The sequence below is a fragment of the Bos javanicus genome, chromosome 29 (assembly GCF_032452875.1).
Source record: "Bos javanicus breed banteng chromosome 29, ARS-OSU_banteng_1.0, whole genome shotgun sequence".
Lineage (NCBI taxonomy): Eukaryota > Metazoa > Chordata > Mammalia > Artiodactyla > Bovidae > Bos > Bos javanicus.
In genome coordinates, this window is record NC_083896.1 from 11,932,297 (window position 1) to 11,953,948 (window position 21,652).

Below are 21,652 nucleotides of genomic sequence, written 5' to 3' on the forward strand. Positions count from 1 at the left end.
GTCCATCGTCTCAATGTCGCCTGCATTCCACTTCCCTCAGCTGACTTATTTTGTTGGGTTCATTACTGAACTGTTCATTTAATTTAATTACTAACAAAGGACTCAGATAAAACTCTTTATCCTGTTTTTAGAGCCTAGCGTAATTAGTTCTATCTCCCCCATCTTCAGATAGCAAATTTAATTAGAATCTCCAGTGGATCACTTTCTAGGGCACAGAGAGTACACGGCGACGTTGAGGTTGCTTCCCTGAAATGAAAGAAGAGTCTTCCCAGGCTTTCTTGGAATTGACCAGTGTCAAACGTTTCAGAGGAAGGTTAGACTAAATGATAAACTTAGAATATTTTAAAAACTTCAGACAGTATTATCCCCAGGAATCAAAGTGCTTTTCCCTTAACTAGGAATCTTTTGATGAAACGTAACAATTAATGATCCTGGTAATTTCTGAGTTGGCCCAGCCTAAGTCTCTCCTTGCTCAGATATTTATTTCCTTCTTTCTTTTCATCATAAATTTGAAATTGGCATTAATAAGTTTGAAGTTGGCATTAATAAATTTGAAAAGTTGGCTAAACTTTGTTTTATAGCTAACAATGTAGGGAAATTCTTGTCTCCCTTTTCGCTTCCCCGTGATGTGATCTTGCAGCGTGGCCCAAAAGGATGTGCTTGGCTCTTCTCAGTGATGAAAGTAAGGCCTTGGAAAATTGCTCCCGTTGTTAGTCTCAGTACTGCAGTCTGGCATGGGGTGGGGCTCAGCTGACTGGCAGGAGTTGCTGTGCTCACTCCTCTGATGAATAACTATTCTTGAGCACCTTGCAGCTGGAGAGAATCATAGAGGCTCAGCACTGAAAGGAGTCCCAGAATTGGGGTTCCAGTTCCCTTCATTGTCTCAGTGGGAAAATAGTCCCAGAAAACGGAAAATGTCTTGCCTAAGGTTGTGTGACCACTTAGTAATAGCTGGTGGCTCAGATGGTAAAGCATCCGCCTGCAATGTGGGAGACCAGGGTTCGATCCCTAGGTCAGGAAGATCCTCTGGGGAAGGAAATGGCAACCCACTCCAGCACCCTTGCCTGGAAAATCCCATGGACGGGGGAGCCTGGTAAGCTACAGCCCATGGGGTCTCAAAGAATCGGACACGACTGAGACTTCACTTTCCTTTCTTACTGGAAGACAGATCTTGTTTTCACTCCAACTATCATTCTAGTAATATAGCCTGGAAACTCTTGAATATTCTATGACAAAAGACCCTATATTTCCTTTAAAATCTTTATATTAATAACTCAGGTGAGGCAAGAAAGCAAAGGCTGAGAAGCTGCATGTCGGTCCCTTCTACCAGCTAGTGGCCAGCTCCCAGCAGTTGGTCATGTTCAGTAATATTCAATCCAACAAAGGTTTGTTGGACAAATAAATATTTACTATGCTAGGAATGGCTCAGTTACACGATTATGGAAAGATAAAGGAGAACACTATCTTTGACCTCCAGGAAAATTCTAAGGATGAGTATGAAGCAGAGTGAAAATATACTCACGTATGTCTTTATGTGTGTGTGTGTGTTCCTGTGAGCATGTGTGGAGGGATAAAGAGAGAGGGGCAGAGGGAGCAAATATAGACAGTATCTTATTATCCATGGAGAGTGCCATGGGAGGGTCTGAGGGGAGAAAGAGCTCCCAAATGGAGATTAGAGAAGTTCACGTGGGAGGGTTAACTTAGTGGGAAGACAAAGGTTTGGTGTCCAAGGCTGATGGTAAAAATAAAAAGGCTGAGATGACTTGAATAAAAGGAATGGAGATAACAAAACATGTCTGGACTCATTCACTTATTCACACATTGAAGTAAATGATCATTTATGAAATGCTGCCAGGTGTTAAAAGAATCTGCCATGCAGAGAGGAAAAAATGTCTTTCCCGACCCCAGAGAATTCATACTCTAGCCCAAACTCCTCAAACTGGAATGTTTCTCAAACTTTAATCGGCATGAAAGTGAAAGTTGCTCAGTCATGTCCAACTCTTTGTGACCCCATGGTCTACACAGTCCATGGAATTCTCCAGGCCAGAATACTGGAGTGGGTAGCCATCCCCTTCTCCAGAGGATCTTCCCAACCCAGGGATTGAACCCAGGTCTCCCACATTGCAGGCAAATTCTTTACCAGCTGAGCCATCAGGGAAGCCCTTAATAGGCATAAGAATCACCATTTCCAACAAACTCCAAGGAAGATGCCGGTGCCGCTGATTCCTGAGCCATACTTTGTGAAGTGAAGTCAGGGTCGCTTAGTCATGTCTTCTTTGCGACCTCATGGACTGTAGCCTGCCAGGCTCCTCTGTCCATGGACTTCTCCAGGCCAGAACACTGGAGTGGGTAGCCATTCCCTTCTCCAAGAGATCTTCCCAAATAAAGGTGCTTATCTAGATTAGATTAGATCATTAGTAGACTAGATAATGCAGATAAATCCAGCTACCCTGGGGACAGAAGAGTGGCATTGCGAGCAACAGTTGTGTAGGTGGGCTTAGAGGTTGGGGTATGTGACGGTAGTAGCAGACAAGTCTGAAACCATAGGCTGTAACTATGTATTTATGGAGGACCTTTAAAGTCAAGAAGGAATTCAAAACTTGCTTGTGAACTTATCATTGCTCCAGAAAGTGATTTCCTTTCTTTTCTCAGTAGTTATGGGCAGTGAAGATAATAATAATAATAACTGATCATTATTGAGCACTTAGAATGGTCAGCAGTGTACTAAACATATGTGTTTGCTCATTTGATCCTCACAAGCATCCTATTTTTTTTCTTTTTTCATTTTGAGAATGAAAAAATAAGCATACTGAGCTTTAGAGAGGGTATCTGAGTATTTGGAAGTGATTTTCTTATTCACTCCAGGGCAGCTATCATCTTAATTAATTCAGTGAGGACCAAAGAAAAACTCTATGACCATCCATGTTCTGTTCTCTCCTCCATGACCTTTTGTTTCTTGTACCTACTTCCGTTATCACACCAAATTATAATACGTTTGCTTCCCTTTGTCCCTCAGTATGTTGTGTTTTATTCATTTTGTTATTCCCAGTGACGGGGATGTGGTAGGTGTTTGATGAATGATATTTTCTGCTTCTAATATGATCCTCCCACTATCTTCCATGCCTTCTTTCGCAAGCTGTTTTCTCCCACATGAAATGTTCTCTCATCTCAAATCTCTGTCCAAGAGCTTTAAATGCCAGCGCCTCTATGTAGCTTTTTCTGGTTCTTCCTCTGCAAACCTTGAGAGAAAGCTCTTCCTTCCTGGCAGTTTTATAGCATTTTATTTTCTGCACCTCTTCTATGGCACTTTTAATTTTCTATCTCATGTGCCGCGTGCTAAGTCGTTTCAGTTGTGTCTGACTCTTTATGATGCTATGGACCGTAGCCCGCCAGGCTCCTCTGTCCATGGGATTCTCCAGGCAAGAATACTGTGGGTTGCCATGCCCTTCTCCAGAGGATCTTCCCAACCCAGGGATCAAACCCGTGTCTCCTAAGCCTCCTGCATTGGCAGGGAGTTTCTTTACCACTAGCGCAACCTTGGAAGCCCTTTCTGTCTCAGTTTTGCAGTTACTTGTGTGTTCCTCATATTTCACCACTAGACCCTAAAACACTTTGTAGGAGGGATGAGCCCCTATGGTGTGGTTAAAACTGTGGTTAAATTTGGGAGCCAGATTGAAGCAGGATTTCTTTTGAAAGAGTGGGGGTGGCTAGTTCGGGTTTGGTTTAGTTGGTTTGGGTTTGTTTGTTACAGCATCTCTGCTCATTGACCTAAGGGTGTTGGACTGAACCTCCGTGTAATTCGTGTGCAAAATGGGGGAAATAACACCCAGCTCTAAAAATGTCTGGAGGATTAAGTGGCCACATGTCAAGTGTTTCGTTTTGCCGGCATCAGATCAGATCAGTTGCTCAGTCGTGTCCGACTCTTTGCAACCCCATGAATCGCAGCACACCAGGCCTCCCTGTCCATCACCAACTCCCGGAGTTCACTCAGACTCACGTCCATTGAGTCGGTGATATCATCCAGCCATCTCATCCTCTGTCATCCCCTTCTCCTCTTGCCTCCAATCCCTCCCAGCATCAGAGTCTTTTCCAATGAGTCAACTCTTTGCATGAGGTGGCCAAAGTACTGGAGTTTCAGCTTTAGCATCATTCCTTCCAAAGAAATCCCAGGGCTGGTCTCCTTCAGAATGGACTGGTTGGATCTCCTTGCAGTACAAGGGACTCTCAAGAGTCTTCTCCAACACCACAGTTCAAAAGCATCAATTCTTCGGTGCTCAGCCTTCTTCACAGCCCAACTCTCACATCCATACATGACCACTGGAAAAACCATAGCCTTGACTAGACAGACCTGTGTTGGCAAAGTAATGTCTCTGCTTTTGAATATGCTATCTAGGTCGGTCATAACTTTCCTTCCAAGGAGTAAGCGTCTTTTAATTTCATGGCTGCAATCACCATCTGCAGTGATTTTGGAGCCCAGAAAAATAAAGTCTGACACTGTTTCCACTGTTTCCCCATCTATTTGCCATGAAGTGATGGGACCAGATGCCATGATCTTCATTTTCTGAATGTTGAGCTTTAAGCCAACTTTTTCACTCTCCACTTTCACTTTCATCAAGAGGCTTTTTAGTTCCTCTTCTTTTTCTGCCATAAAGGTGGTGTCATCTGCATATCTGAGCAGCCATTGCTGTTATCATCTGTGTCTTACCCATACTGCACTTCTCTCTCCAAAAGTAGGAGCCAATAATATTTTTGAATGAATGAACACCTCTTTTATCTTTACAAACTAAATCCCTCTACAATATTGTAAGCAGTTCTATTATATTTTTCCTCTACTCTTCTCTCCCAAATTATACACGTGATACATCTTTATTCAATTCAGTTCAGTCGCTCAGTCATGTCCAACTCTTTGCGACCCCATGGACTGCAGCACACCAGACTTCCCTGTCTTTATTAAATATTGTCATCTTATAGGCCAACCTTCCCATTAAAAACCTGAAAACTTTAATTGACTTCTAAAAAAATACTGCTATTCCTGAAGCTATTTCCAATTCTTTGTGGGCTCTCAAAGTACAAAACAAAGTAATTGTATTAAAAGGGCTTCTTTAAAGGGAAAATTTGCATATCAGAATTTATTTGCCCCTCCCCATCTATCATACAGATGCATAACAGAATGTTGATAGTATACAAATGGTTTGAAATGTAGAAAGAAACAACTCCTCCAAAGATGATAATGAAAGCTCAATGGGGCATTCAGGACATTTACTGGGAAGAAATGCTTAAAATCAATTAGGATCAAGTATTTTCAAATGGAGCAGTTCTCAATTAGTGTTCCATAAACTGTATACCTGACCAGGAACATACAGGGTCAACATGTCTGCTTGTCCACTACATTATACTCACTCTACACATTGTTTTCCACAATTCTACCCACAGTCTACAGACTTTGAAAATACCTCTGAAATGTCTCATGAGCATAAGTCTTTTGAGTTTTATTTATTTTAATAATACATACATATTTATATATTATATATTTAATGATAAATATATATTATATATTTAATAATAATTATATATATTATATATTTAATAATATATATTTGTATATTATATATTTAATAATAAATATATTTTTAATATAAATTTACTGCTTTCACAGTAATGGCACAATAGCTATTTTGCAGAACATTCTGGAAATAATAAAATCAGTGCCATACAAGTAGAATTTTAGTTTGTTGCCTTTTTTTTTCAGTTCCTTATCATGGCACTGATCCATTTATTCATTCAGCATATGCACGGAGTGCTTGTCACGCTCAGAACTTTGGAAGACAAAGTAAACACATCCCTGCGCCCAGAGGTCTGCGTAGGGTGGAAGACGAGAGGTATATAAGCAATCACAGGATCCCTCAATTACTCAATAAACTGTTGGAAGTGCTACAAAGGAAAAGAGCACAATCCCACGAGGACATAGTCCCATGAGACTAAAGGGAAGGTCAAGGGAAAGCTTTTCTAAACACCTTCTGTTTAAGCAGAGACCCAAAGGATGGGTAAGAATCAGATCGAGAATGAGTGAAATTGCTTTACAGATGGACCAGGCTGGGTGGTGACCTTGAGTTCTGAAAAACTGAGCCTCTGCCTTACTTTTCTCACCTCTTCAGTGGCAATCCCAATTGCATTTACCCCTTAGGGTGGCTGTGAGTATTATATGACAAGTATTTAATAACGGGCTTAGGACACCGTTTAGTGCTCACTCTTCATTAGCCATTATTGTTGCTGATGTTGTTGTTGTTAGCAGCGTGTGAAGTTTGTCACAATGTCCAACTCTTTGAGACCCCATGTACTATAGCCTGGTAGACTCCTCTGTCCATGGAATTCTCCAGGCAAGAATACTGGGGTGGGTAGCCATTCCTTTCTCTAGGGCATCTTCCCGACCAGGGATTGAACCCGAGTCTCCTGCACTGTATGTGGAGTCTCTACTCTCTGAGCCACCAGGGAAGCCCATTATTGTTGCTGATGCTGTTGTTGTTAGCAGTTTTATCCTAAATGCATGGGATGCCACTGAAAGCAGGTAAAGCAGGCTTAAGCAAGGGAATGAATGTCAAGAACTGTGAAAAGTCTGAGATTTCTTTCTTACTTGCAAACTTGCAAGTTACCCTGCTGTGCTGTCATGGATACTGGCAGAAGCTCTGAGATTCCTGGAAAAGAAACTTTATTGTTGTTTAGTTGCTAAGTCATATCCAACTCTTCTGAGACACCCATGGACTGTAGCCTGCCGGGCTCCTCTGTCCATGGAATTTTCCAGGCAAGAATGCTGGAGTGGGTTGCCTTTTCCTTCTTCAGGGGATCTTCCCAACTCAAGGACCAAACCCACATTGCCTTCATTTGCAGGAAGACTGTTTACCACTGCACCACCAGGGAAGTCCCAGCAACTTTATAGATTCATACTAATCTTTGTAGCCAGAGTATCAGCATTTTCACTGGTTCCCTGAGTTCTAGTTTCCACAGGATAAAACAAGGGAGGCCATGAGATGCGGGCACATGTAGTGGGTTGCATTACAGGAGAGGATCCCAAGCCTAGGGAACCTGAATCTTTTACAGTGAGCATAAATCTGCCTAGGCTGTGCCTCAGAGAAGAATATTGTTATACTGGATACTAAACAAACCTACCCATGGCTCCAGAGACATTGTCTCTATCTTTCAAGGCTGTTCACTATACAAACATCCCTGAAAAGACAGCCCAGAACAAAGGAAATAGCATTTCTCCTTGCAAGATATATAGAAAAGCAAGAGACTCAGAGAATTGTCTGCCAAGAATTTTATGATCAGGTTTGATTTTTTAATGAGATCATTCTGGCAGCTGCTGAACTCATAAGTATTCATACAATTTTATATCCTTTACTTCATTTTTTACATCATAAGCATTTTTTTCAAACTGCCACTTCATGCTGGTAACCCTAATTTTTAACAATTGCATAATATATCAATAATACTATCCATAGGAATGTGCTTAGCTCTTCTCCTAATACAGGAGGTTTAGTTTGCTTCTACTTTGGGGCAGTTATCAAGGAACATTTATTTTAAGATGCAAATTGTTTGCAAATATAAAGTGATAATGTCCTTTGCTTTAGATGACTTAGGAAGGGTTGTATTAATAAGAAGGCTAGAGGCCGATGTTGCCAATCTGCCTAAGCCTGCAGTTTCCAATAAGGAACGGTGTTAATAAACGGGACATCTTCAGCCTTATTGCACAGGTTTACAATCTCTTTCAATAAAATGGTCAATATATGCATAATATGGATTTCAGTAAAATGGTCAATATATGCATAATACGGATTTTGCTTCCACCAGAAACATTTCCTGAGACTGAGAATCAATGACCAATCTTGATTAAACCATGAGAACTTTCTTCTATGAAAAATCTTACCCAAAAAACAGGTCAGGAACAACAGAGCATTCATATTAGATGAACTGTGTGCATCCCCACCTCCAAAGAGTCTCCGTATAAAATGGATCCAATGAGCTCTTACCAGCTCATTTCCAAAGCCATTTTTTAGACTAGTATTCATATTCTCTAATTACTAGAAAGTAATACTTTTTAATTATTAGAAAGTTTACTATTGAGATCATCACATTTAAAACTTGTTTACTGCTAGCTCATCAAATTTAAACCTCTTAATTTACTGCTAAGGAAACTCATTAAAAGGATGAGTGGATTGCCATGGGCATAAATTAAATCAGTCCCCATGACTGAGCATCTTCATGTGAAAGGAGCTCTGGGTGGCACTCTGAGGAACGAGCAGCCAGTGATACATTTCCCATCCCAGGACAGCTTCCATTACAGTGGGTGAAGCAGAGACGCCGTTTGTTGCGTGAAAATTGCTGTGGTAAGGGTCACAAGTGCCATGCAATGTAAGGAATGTGTGTGAATCATCTCAACTGGGAAAGCAAGAAAAAGTCTGGGGGAAGATGAGATTCCTGAGTCACAGCACCTAAATTCACAGCTCAGCTCATCAACGACCTATTTGGAGCTGTGAGACCTTCTTCAGCGTCTCTTCTAGTCCTCCAAGCCCTGCTTGATTATCCTTCAGGATCAGAAATTCAATCGCTTCACATAGTCCTGCCTGCCTTCCAAACTCCTCTTGGTGATTAGAAAGGGCTTCTTTGGGATTATTCCTGTCTGAGTCTGTAATTTTGCCTGTTGGCTCTGTGCTACTACCCCGTGAGGCCACGCAGTGGGAGTCCCTTCCGTGTGAGGGACTGGCCGTGTTTGTCATTTGCTTAGCGCCTTCTCTGCTCCAGGTTAAAGGTTGCCGGTGCCTTCCATAACCTCCCCTGTGGTGTGATTTTAAAACAGTCATCATCCTGGTCCTATCAGATCAAGCACTTTACCTTGTCTCTCTTCCTTCCTTCCCGCCCCTCCCCCTCGCTGCACCAGATACTTAGCTGGAGCATGCAGAATCTAGTTCCCTGACCAGAGATTGAACACGGGTCCCCTACTTTGGGAGCATGGCGTTTTAGCTACTGGATCACCAGGAAAGTCTCTCTTTTAAATGTGCTTTTCAAATTCAAAAACATATCCCTAGAGTGGCCTGATCAATGAAAAACAGAGTGTGACTGTTCCCTTCCCTGCTTTTGATGCTGCCTTTATCACTGTAGCCAAGTGATAGTTTTTATATCCACATGACATTCTTTATTCATTCATTCTCATTTCACTTCTCATTCATGAAATGAATCCTCCATACTTGTATTTTCTACTGAAGGCTGGCAATCCATGTGGGTACTGCAGAATGAAGATTATCCCTATGACAAGAAATAGGGGATGGGAGGAAGGCATTCCAGAATGGAGGAACCCATATGGAAATGCCTAGTGAAATCACACAGTATGTTTGAGAGAGACTGAGTAACCCAGAATGAATATATCATGGAGTATGTATGCTGAGGCAGAGGGGCTAAATGAGGGGGTCATATAAGACTTTTTGTTGTTGTTGTTGTTGTTGTTCCTAATTTTATTTTATTTTTAAACTTTACATAATTGTATTAGTTTTGCCAAATATCAAAATGAATCCGCCACAGGTTGAATTGCATCACTGAATTAGTGTTTTGCAAGATTAATTTGATAGAAGCATTAAGAATGAATTAGAGGAGAAAAGATCTTGAAAAATGGAAAGTTAATTAATCTAAATATTACTAAGATTATTATGAAATAATAGGAGTATTTAGAAATTAATTGAGTACCTACTGAGTTCATTTGAGTCGCTCAGTCGTGTCCGACTCTTTGTGACTCCATGGACTGCAGCAGCCAGGCTTCCCTGTCCATCACCTCCTCCAAAAGCTTGCTCAAACTCGTGTCTATCGAGTCGGTGATGCCATCCAACCATCTCACCCCCTGTCATCCCCTTCTCCTCCTGCCTTCAATCTTTCCCAGCATCAGGGTCTTTTCCAATGACTATATCTTACATAATATATTCTATATATATATATTACTTCTGATATCACACAAATCCTGTGAATTGCTATTATTCCCCTTTTATGGATGAGGAGATTGAGGCTTAGTTAAATGGACTTCCCAAGGCACACAGTTATACGGCGGTGGAGCTTGAATTAAACCAAGGTCTTCTGACACTGTGCTTTGCTACACTATGGTGCTAGCAGGGGTACTGTGAGTTAGAGACCAGTGTGAAAATATTCTAGAAGTAGAACCAATATCACTTTACAACTGGGGAATTAATGGGGAGAGTGGAATCCAGCACAACTGAGTTTTCCAACCTGGCAGGGCAAGAGGGTAGGACAGCAGTCTGAGACAAGCTCAGATTGCACTGCTCAGCCCCAGAACCATCCCCTGTTAGGAGCTGAGACTGGCAACTCCAGCCAGGAGTACAGAGTTATCAAGAAAATCCAAAGCGTGATGGATACGCCCTTGCGGACAATTTTTCCTGGCCCAGTGTTGGCAATGAGTCAGCCAAGTATTCTAACACTGTTACCTTTGGTACTACTTTATCAAATGATTCAACCTGAAAATACCCTCATTCATTGTATATAAAAAATGCTCTACTCAGTGTATAAATTCAACCATCTGACAATTGGCAATGGAAGCTGTGCTTTTTAATCCTCACCTATCAGAACAGAAATGTTCTCTCATATATTTATGAGACTTGGTAAGGTTGTTAAAATTTAGATCATATTATCCATATTATACTGTGTTCGTATTTCTTCTGACTTATGCAGGGATATAAGTATGGCTTCATGAAATAGAAAAATTGATAGGAACTTGTCATTAGTCTATAAATATTTAAAAGTGTTAGCATCAGAGAAAAACAAAATTTATTTAACCAAGATATTACAGAAGTGGATCAGTCATGTTACAAGAATGTAGAAGTAATTGGAGAAATCAGGTCAGAGAAAATAGAAGTTGATGTTGGGGAAAAATACTCCTGCATGTGAGATTTATTTTTTTTAATAATATCTATGGAAAATGGGAATTTAAAAAAATGAAAACAGGAAAGAAGAAACAAGTGTTCTTCATTTAATCAATATTAGCACAAACTCCTGAAAGGTTTTTAACAGAAAATCCTCTATCATCAGTAGGTTTAAAATGAATGACACAAATTTTTATGACCCTTTTAATCTTATGAATGGGTTGTAAAAAACAAAATCATAACTTACCATCTTAGACACAAAATATTAATTAAAACTATAGTTTGAGGAAATCACCCATTTTTAGCTTTCTTGAGTGGGTATTTATATTTACCTGATTGTAAGAGGTATGTTTTATATTTATATAAATTTATTATTTATATACAGTATATTTGGGTTTCTCAGGTGGCTCAGTGGTAAAGAGTCTGCCTGCCAGTGTAGGAGATGTGGGTTTGATCCTGATTCGGGAAGATCCCCTGGAGAAGGGAACCTATCCACTCCAGTATTCTCTTCTGGAAAATTCCATGGACAGAGGAGCCCGGCAGGCTACAGTCTGTGGGGTTACAAAGAGTTGGGCATGGCTAAGCAACTGAGTATGTATATAAATTATAAATACATATTTATGTATAATATATAATTTGTGATTATTACTCAATCAAAATTCTAAAATCTAATCACAGATCTACATCATTTCTTATAATTTATAAAGAGTACTTTCCTCTGCAAATTCTGAATCAGTCAGTTCAGTCGCTCAGTCATATCTGACTCTCTGCAACCCCAAGGACTGCAGTACACCAAGCCTCCCTATCCATCACCAACTCCTGGAGCTTACTCAAACTCATGTCCATTGAGTCAGTGATGCCATCCAACTATCTCATCCTCTGTCGTCCCCTTCTCTTCCTGCCCCCAATCCCTCCCAGCATCAGGGTCTTTTCCAACGAGTCAACTCTTCGCATGAAATGGCCAAAGTATTGGAATTTCAGCCTCAGCATCAGTCCTTCCAATGAACACCCAGGACTGACCTCCTTTAGGATGGACTGGTTGGATCTCCTTGCAGTCCAAGGGACTCTCAAGAGTCTTCTCCAACACCACAGTTCAAAAGCATCAATTCTTCAGAGCTGAGCCCTATTTGTGGTCCAACTCTCACATCCATACATGACTACCGGTAAAACAATAGCTCTGACTAGATGGACTTTTGTCAGCAAAGTAATATCTCTGCTTTTTAATATGCTGTCTAGGTTGGTCATAGCTTTCCTTCCAAGGAGCAAGCATCTTTTAATTTAATGGCTGCAGTCACCATCTGCAGTGACTTTGAAGCCCAAGAAAATAAAGTCTGTCCTGTTTCCATTGTTTCCCCATTGATTTGCCATGAAGTGATGGGACCAGATGCCATGATCTTAGTTTTTTGAATGTTGTTTTAAGCCAGCTTTTTCACTCTCCTCTTTTACCTTTATCAAGATGCTCTTTAATTCCTCTTTGCTTTCTGCCATATGGGTGGTGTTATCTTCATATCTGGGGTTATTGATATTTCTCTGAGCAACCTTGATTCCACCATGTGCTTCATCCAGCCCAGCATTTCGCATGATGTACTCTGCGTATAAGTTAAATAAGCAGGGTGACAATATACAGCCTTGATGTACCCAGCCTGGAACCGGTCCATGTTCCATGTTCGGTTCTAACTATTGCTTCTTGACCCATGTACAGGTTTCTCAGGAGGCAGGTCAGGTGGTCTGGAATTCCCATTTCTTTAAGAATGTTCCAGTTTGTTGTGATCCACACAGACAAAAGCTTCAGCATAGTCAATGCTGCTGCTAAGTCACTTCAGTTGTGTCCGACTCTGTGCAACCCCATAGACGGCAGCCCACCAGGCTCCCCTGTCCCTGGGATTCTCCAGGCAATAACACTGGAGTGGGTAGCGTAGTCAATGAAGCAGATGTTTTTTCTGAAATTCTCTTGCTTTTTCTATGATCCAATGGATGTTGGCAATTTGATCTCTGGTTCCTCTGCCTTTTCCACCTTCAACATCTGAAAGTTCTTGGTTCGAGTATTGTTGAAGCCTAGCCTGGAAAATTTTGAGCATTACTTTGATAGCATGTGAAATGAGTGCAGTTGTGCGGTAGTTTGAACATTCTTTGGCATTGCCCTTCTTTGGGATTGGAATGAAATTTTCCAGTCCTGTGGCCACTGCTGAGTTTTCCAAATATGCTGGTATATTGAGTGCAGCACTTTCACAGCATCATCTTTCAGGATTTGGAATAGCTCAGCTGGAATTCCATCACCTCCACTAGCTTTGTTTGTAGTCATACTTCCTAAGGCCCACTTGACTTCATACTCCAGGATGTCTGGCTCTAGATGAGTGAGCACACCATCGTGATTATCTGGGTCATGAAGATCTTTTTGTACAGTTCTTCTGTGTATTCTTGCCACCTCTTCTTAATCTCTTCTGCTTCTGTTAGGTTCATACCATTTCTGTCCTTTATTGTGCCTGTGTTTGCATGAAATGTTCCCTTGGTATCTCTAGTTTTCTTGAAGAGATCTCTAGTCTTTCCCATTCTATTGTTTTCCTCTATTTCTTTGCAGTGATCACTTAAGAAGGCTTTCTTATCTCTCCTTGCTATTCTTTGGAGCCCTGCATTCACATGTGTATATCTTTCCTTTTCTTCTCTGTCTTTCACTTCTCTTTTCTCAGTTTTTTGTAAGGCCTCCTCAGACAACCATTTTTCCTTCTTGCATTCCTTTTTCTTGGAGATGATTTTCATCACCACCTCCTGTACAAAGTTATGAACCTCCACTGATAGTTCTTCAAGCACTCTAACTATCAGATCTAATACACTGAAACTGTATGTCACTTCCACTATATAACTGTAAGGGATTTGACACAGTTTAAATCAAAATGCCTTAGACATAGTTAATTCTAAATAAGTAGTAGCTGTTCTCAGTACTGGTTTGTTTTTACTCCCTACCCTCTTCAACCAGGAGAGTATAGAATGAACGAGGGAGGGGATTTTTTTCCACTTTATTCAGTGCTTTTTCTCTAGGTCCTAGACTGTGCTTAACACATATTAGGCATGGAGTTAGTATTTGTGGAATAATTCAATGAATGAATAATTTAATGAGTAATTCAGCCTCTCATTCATTCAGAATATCCTAGAGAAATAGGTTACTCTTTTGTTCTCTATAATGACAAATGACAAATAGTATTTTCACATTCAAGTAAATTTTAAAGACTGATGTGGAGAGTAGAGACTGAAAGAAACAGAAGTTAGAAAAGACAATCAGCATTTTAAACATGAGCATTTTTACTGAAGTCAACATAGGGGCCTGATAGTTTTACTTAAATATCAGTTTATATTCAAAAAGGTAGTTTAAGGAGTTAAAAATCTCCTTCAGGATAATTTGTGTCCTTCCACTTGTTCTTGTTGTCCAGTTGCTAGATTGTCTGTGCAACACCATGGATTACAGAACATCAGACTTCCCTGCCCTTCACAATCCCAGAGTTTGTTCAAACTCAAGTCCAGGAACCGTGCTTTTCAATTTTGTTTTCTCTTTCATTTTTTGTTAGAATTTTCATGTACCCTAGTTGTGGTTTCAAATACAATGGCTGTAAATCATCAGGGGCCCAAATATAAGGAAGTTTTGCAAGCCCAGTCAGCAGCTAAAATCAATACTTGATGCTGGTGGTTTAGTTGCTAAGTCGTGCCCAACTCTTGAGACCCCCCCTGGCAGGAGTCCTGCCAGGCTCCTCTGTCTAAGGGATTCTCCAGGCAAGAATACTGGAGTGGGTTGCCATTTTCTTCTCCAGGGGATCTTCCTGACCGAGGAATCGAACCCAGGTCTCCTGCATTGATAGATGCCCCATTATATTGAACTCGGTCCTAATGGCCTGCAGTTTGTGAATCCTCTGAACAACCACTCCTCTGATTTTAAGGCCAGAGAGGAAAGCATGACTAAACATGAATGTCATTGTCAGGTGGCCAGCCTTCTATAAAAGGTAATGCTTTCTGCTTATGTGGGATCAGATGAAAAGTTTGGTAAAGAGCCTAGAAATTTCCAACCTAAAATAACAATAAGTGCCTAAACACATAATTTAAAAAAAAAAATCCTGTGCTTTTTCAAGCTTTGTAGTTTGTCTTAAACTTTTTTAACAAAGTCATTAAGCACATTTTGCACATCATGAACTGCACCTCTTTCAAGTGTAAAATTCAATGATATCTGGTAATTTGATCCAGTGGTATGACCATTATGCAGTTTTAGAACATTTTCATGTCCCTCATAAGATCCCTTGTGCCCATTTACAATTAATTCCAATTCCAACCTTAGTTCCAGACAACCACTAATCTGTTTTTTTTGTCTATAAATTTGCCTTTTTTTGAACAAATTTTGTATTTTCAAATGTTCAGTAATCCCCTAAAAACTACCACCGGTATTTAGAGGATCCATTAAGAACACTTGTCTTTGGGGTCAGACTATTTTCTTTGTATTTTGTTTGTTTGTTTGTTTAACCAAAGCACATATGGCCGTTCCATCCTTCACAAAGCTAACTTTAAAATGACATTTAACCATATTCATAATGAGCATCTCCACGTGGGCAGATGAGGATTCTGTAATTTCATGCCCAGCTGCGTTGATGACTTTCAGCCTATTTAAGCAGAACCGACCACAGACAGCAGTAGACCGGGCAACACCCTACCACGGCTGATTGCTTCAGTTTTGTATCTCTGTAACTTTTATGGCTGACATTTCAACTCGATGTTTCCAATAAGACACAAGTTTATTGGAGCAGAGCAGAATCCATTTATTGTCATTTTCATATATTAAACTTCATCACATGTTTTCTTCCAAAATTAAGATTCACCACTGTGTTCTTCAAGTGGCAGTAGACAAATTCCTCCCTTATTTGCATTGTTCTTTTCCACTAATTTGAAATGGTCTATTGGAGAGTATATTTTCATTTTACACTTTAGTTAAGGGTGTTCTACATATAGAAGATATCTGGTATATTTATTTGGTTTTTGTTTTTTTTTTATTTTATTTTATTTTTAAACTTTACATAATTGTATTAGTTTTGCCAAATATCAAAATGAATCCGCCACAGGTATACATGTGCTCCCCATCCTGAACCCTCCTCCCTCCTCCCTCCCCATACCATCCCTCTGGGTCATCCCAGTGCACTAGCCCCAAGCATCCAGTATTGTGCATCGAACCTGGACTGGCAACTCGTTTCTTACACGATATTTTACATGTTTCAATGCCATTCTCCCAAATCTTCCCACCCTCTCCCTCTCCCACAGAGTCCATAAGACTGTTCTATACATCAGTGTCTCTTTTGCTGTCTCGTACACCGGGTTATTGTTACCATCTTTCTAAATTCCATATATATGCATTAGTATACTGTATTGGTGTTTTTCCTTCTGGCTTACTTCACTCTGTATAATAGGCTCCAATTTCATCCACCTCATTAGAACTGATTCAAATGTATTCTTTTTAATGGCTGAGTAATACTCCATTGTGTATATGTACCACTGCTTTCTTATCCATTCATCTGCTGATGGACATCTAGGTTGCTTCCATGTCCTGGCTATTATAAACAGTGCTGCGATGAACACTGGGGTACACGTGTCTCTTTCCCTTCTGGTTTCCTCAGTGTGTATGCCCAGCAGTGGGATTGCTGGATCATAAGGCAGTTCTATTTCCAGTTTTTTAAGGAATCTCCACACTGTTCTCCATAGTGGTGGTTTTATTAATGCAAGCACAACTGTTTTTGTCTGACGAAACAATGCTTTTGCTTTGGGATCCTAGCGGAAATGGCATAAAAAGCATCACAGTGCTCATTTCAACAGACCGGAACTGTGTTGATGTGCAGTGAGGGGGTTGCCGTTGTTCAGTTGCTAAGTCATGTTGGACATTTTGCGACCCTGCGGATGCAGCGAGCCAGGCTTTCCTGTCCTTCACTACCTCCTGGAGTTTGCTCACACTCATGTCCAGTAAGTTGATAATGCCATCCAACCATATCATGCCTGTCACCCCCCTCTTCTCCTGCCTTCAATCTTTCCCAGCATCAGTATCTTTTCCAGTGAGGCATCTCTTCGCATCAGGTGGCCAAAGTACTGGAGCTTCAGCTTCAGCATCAGTCCTTCCAATAAATACTCAGGGTTGATTTCCTTTAGGATTAACTGTTTTGATCTCCTTGCTGTCCAAGGGACTCTCAAGTGTGAGGAGGCACAGTGGTTAACTCACTATGGTTGTTGTCTTCAAAGGGCTGACAGTCTAGCTAGGGAATCAGCCATTTTTAAATGCTGCTTTACTGTACTGTGGGAAATGCCTTGTTAAGCGTGCACACTGGTATAAGGGGAACAAAACTGCGAGGCTGGAAAAGGTTTCCAGTCTGGGCATGCATGAGATAAGTCCTGAAGAGTAAATAGCAACAGACTGGACTATTTTTCTCCAAATAAAAGACATTTGGAATTGACCCCTGGTTCTAAACTTCCCTTTCAGTTCATTTCAGTTCAGTCGCTTAGTCGTATCCGACTCTTTGCGACCCCATGAATTGCAGCATGCCAGGCCTCCCTGTCCATCAACAACTCCCAGATTTCACTCAAACTCACATCCATCGAGTCAGTGATGCCATCCAGCCATCTCATCCTCTGTCGTCCCCTTCTCCTCCTGCCCCCAATCCCTCCCAGCATCAGAGTCTTTTCCAACGAGTCAACTCTTCGCATGAGGTGGCCAAAGTACTGGAGTTTCAGCTTTAATGTCATTCCTTCCAAAGAACACCCAGGGCTGGCTGATCTCCTTTAGAACGGACTGGTTGGATCTCCTTGCAGTACAAGGGACTCTCAAGAGTCTTCTCCAACACCACAGTTCAAAAGCATCAATTCTTTGGCGCTCAGCTTTCTTCACAGTCCAGCTCTCACATCCGTACGTGACCACTGGAAAAACCACAGCCTTGACTAGACAGACCTTTGTTGGCAAAGTAATGTCTCTGCTTTTGAATATGCTATCTAGGTTGGTCATAACTTTTCTTCCAAGGAGTAAGCGTCTTTAATGAATATTTCTGCTATTGTGATAAAATAGACAATAGGTTTTAGCAACATGGTGCTTCCTAATACAGGTGTGTATGTATTGTTTATAATCTGTTTTAATCCTAAAATGTTTCTATTTAGAAATTTAAAACCTCAGAAGAAAAATACAAAAAACTCAAGGGAAATGTTTTCTCAAAATGTTAGGGTATGGATTATATTATCACAAAGAGTTTCCTATATCTTTAAGTAAATAACTAACAGCAGAAAAGATATTCATATTGATGTCCTTTTCTATCAAACAGTTTAGATTTGTCTAGTTCTGATTATTCTGCCTGTAAAAGAAAACCAAAATAAAAATTAAAAAATAAATCCAAACCAGACCAGCCTCTTAAGGTTCTCTCTGACTAGTATCAAATAAATTCCTGTAAACCTTGTAAATAAAATTTAAGGGTAAACAAATATACTTTTTAGGAAGTTCATTTTACCAATTTTTTTCCCTGGACCTCTATCAACTTCTAGGCTAGCATGAGAACCCCCTCTGTTATGGTATTCAGTTTATTTTTGTTCTTCCCTTCCCCCCTCTTTTTGGTTAGTTGATCAGTTACTTATCTTTCTATATAAACTGTGAGATCCTTGACAGAAGGAGCTGAACTGAGCTTGCATCCTGTTAACATCTCTCATCTCATAATGCCTAGCACAGTACTGACATTTGCTGCTGTTCAGTCACTCAGTTGTATCCAGCTCTTTGCAGCCCTACGGACTGCAGCACACCAGGGTACCCTGTCCTTCACTGTCTCCTGGAGGTTTCTCAGACTCATGTCCATTGAGTCAATGATGCCATCCAACCAGGTCATTCTCAGTTACCTCCTTCTCCTCCTGCCCTCAATCTTTCCCAGTATCCAGTGAATACAAAAACAAATCAAGAAACAGATACTTTCAAATGCTATTGAAGAAATAAAATTCTGGAAGAGTGTATAATGTCTGGAATGGGAGTGGATTGCCTTTAACTGGAAGTGCAAAGAAGGCCTCTCTAGAGAGGTAATGTTTTAGTGAAGACCTGAGTGAGAGGGAGGTATCTGGAAGACTTAGATGCTTAGCAAGTAGTTAATACAGGTGCCCTTAGTGAGGAATGTGTGAGAGTCAGGAAGAAGCCAGGGTAGCTCAGTCTTGGGAGTGACAGGCAGAGTGGTGAACAATGGGGACCAGAAGACAAGACAGTGACCACAGGATCTTGCAGACCTGAAAGTGAGTGTGAGTTTTATGTGATGGGAAGTCTTGGGAGAGTTTTCTGTAAGCAGAGGAAAGGCAAAGATGAGCTGATTTCATGCTTTAAAACAAGCTGTTCATAGGCTGCTGTGAGAAGTCACTAGAAAGACAGGAGGAACATCAGCTGGGATAGCCTACTAAGAAAGGTGTTTCTCCATCAGGATGGTAGCACTAGAGAAACAAAAGAACTTGTTAGTGAATTGTTTATGGAGAGTGGTGGGAAGTGAAGATTCAGTGAAAATGCCTAGACTCTGACCTAACAAGGTGGACAGTGCTGCTGTTACCACAAACAAGACTGAAAGGGAATGAGTTGGAATGATCGAGTGGACAGAAGTCCTTTCTCCCAAGTGACAGTGTAAATGCTTAAAGGTCACAGTCTTTGTTTTAGCCTTTATTCTTTTCCTCATTACATCAGGCACAGTACTTCATAAATTGCGGGTATTAATGATGGGGTACTAGCAGATTAGGCAATTGAGAAGTCAAAATATGGAGAATCTGTCTGAGACTTCTACTATGTTAATGAACTATACTTGGCATCTTAGAGATGATTTTTAAAATTCACTGTAAATCTTTAGAAATGTGAAGAAGAAAGCTATCATGGATTTATAATTTTTATCTCTATGCCCTTTCAAATTCTTTCACTTGTATCTGCTTTAGTTGCTAAGAGGTAATCATTTTTCATTTAGTTCAGTTCAGTTGCTCAGTCATATCCAACTCTGCAACCCCATAGACTGCAGCATACCAGGCCTCCCTGTCCATCACCAACTCCCAGAGTTTACTCAAACTCATGTCCATCAAGTCGGTGATGCCATGCAACCATCTCATCCTCTGTCATCCCCTTCTCCTCCTGCCTTCAATCTTTCCTAGCATCAGGGTCTTTTCAGATTAATCAGTTCTTCTCATTAGGTGGCCAAAGTATTGGAGTTCAGCTTCAGCATCAGTCCTTCCAATGAATAATCAGGACTGATTTCCTTTAGGATGGACTGGTTGGATCTCCTTGCAGTCCAAAGGACTCTCAAGATTGTCTTCTCCAACACTACAGTTCAAAAGCATCAGTTCTTCAGCGCTCAGCTTTCTTTATAGTCCAAGTCTCACATCTATACATGACTACTAGAAAAACCATAGCTTTGACTAGATGGGCCTTTGTTGGCAAAGTAATGTCTCTACTTTTTAATATGCTATCTAGGCTGGTCATAGCTTTTCTTCCCAGGAGCAAGCGCCTTTTAATTTCATGGTTGCAGTCACCATCTGCAGTGATTTTGGAGCCCAAGAAAATAAAGTCTGTCACTGTTTCCATTGTTTCCCCATCTGTTTGCCATGAAGTGATGGGACTATATTCAGGTTTCTTTATTTACAAGCTGGTCATTAAAATCCAAAGAGTGTATTGTAGTGTTTTGATACTTTCTGGACATTGGTATTTTACATTTGATATTTTTTCTTACACTGATTGTACAATGGCTATGAATCTAAATATCATCAAGCTGTTCAGAGCTCCAAAAACTTTTTTGAAAGAGTTTCTTTGTGTTGAAAAGTTAATCCCCCCAAAAAAATTTAAAAAAATTAAAAAAATAAAAGTTAATCCCCAAGGAAAGCAAGAATTTACTTTAAAAGAAAAGGTTGCTGCTGGGGTCTAATTTGACTTCACTGAAGTGAATTAAAAATCTACATTAAGAGACTTGATTGCACTTTATCATGTGGGTTTTTATGTCCAGATTTTCATCTCTTAAATACTAGCATTCTGGTAATACATAGAGGCTTAGGTGAACAAATCACCTCAAGGCTCCTTTGAATGTATTAACCAAGGGAAAATATCCGAAGAGAAAGCAGTTCCTACCTTGGGGGTATGAATAGTGAAAAGTGGAGGGAAATGGACAGCTGGCCTTTTACTGACGTCACCCAGTGCAGCAATGGTTATCATCTCTATGGTGACCGCTGTGTGGAAGGTCCCGGACACAGATGTCAGGTGAAGCCGTGTCTCTTTCACCAAACATCTGGATCTCTTCCACGACACTAACACACACAAATTAATAATTTCCACCAAACCATGCAGTCTGCATTTATTTGAATGTTCCAGCTGTCTGCATGAAAATCAATATGGGAAATAAATGATAGAATAAGAGCAATTTTGCATTGAAAATAGAACCCAGCATGATAACAGGCAGCAGGCATCTCCACTTGTTGCCTTGATGCCTACACTGGTTTGCCAGGGAAAATGCTGTTAAGTTTGCTCTGCAGAAAGGTTTTCTGAGGACGGGCGCCTGGTAATGCTGTGACAGAAAGCTATGGTATTCATACCTAGTCTTCTTCAGACAAGCTTCCTCCCACAGCTTCTTGGCTTTCTCTATCTCTTCTCCAGCTGTTTTATGTATCTGGGGATTGTGGAAGGTTCTTTCTAAACTGCAGCAGTGGGTGTGTTTTAATATTGCTTAAAATTGTTCATGACCTGTTTGCCT

At 40.6% G+C, this 21,652-nt stretch overlaps 1 protein-coding gene across 15 annotated transcripts in view; it reads left to right on the top strand.

Annotated features, from left to right (window-relative positions):
* DLG2 (discs large MAGUK scaffold protein 2) overlaps nt 1-21,652 on the top strand; it is a 2,330,119-nt gene that overhangs the window by 1,800,777 nt on the left and 507,690 nt on the right. The window lies entirely within an intron of this gene.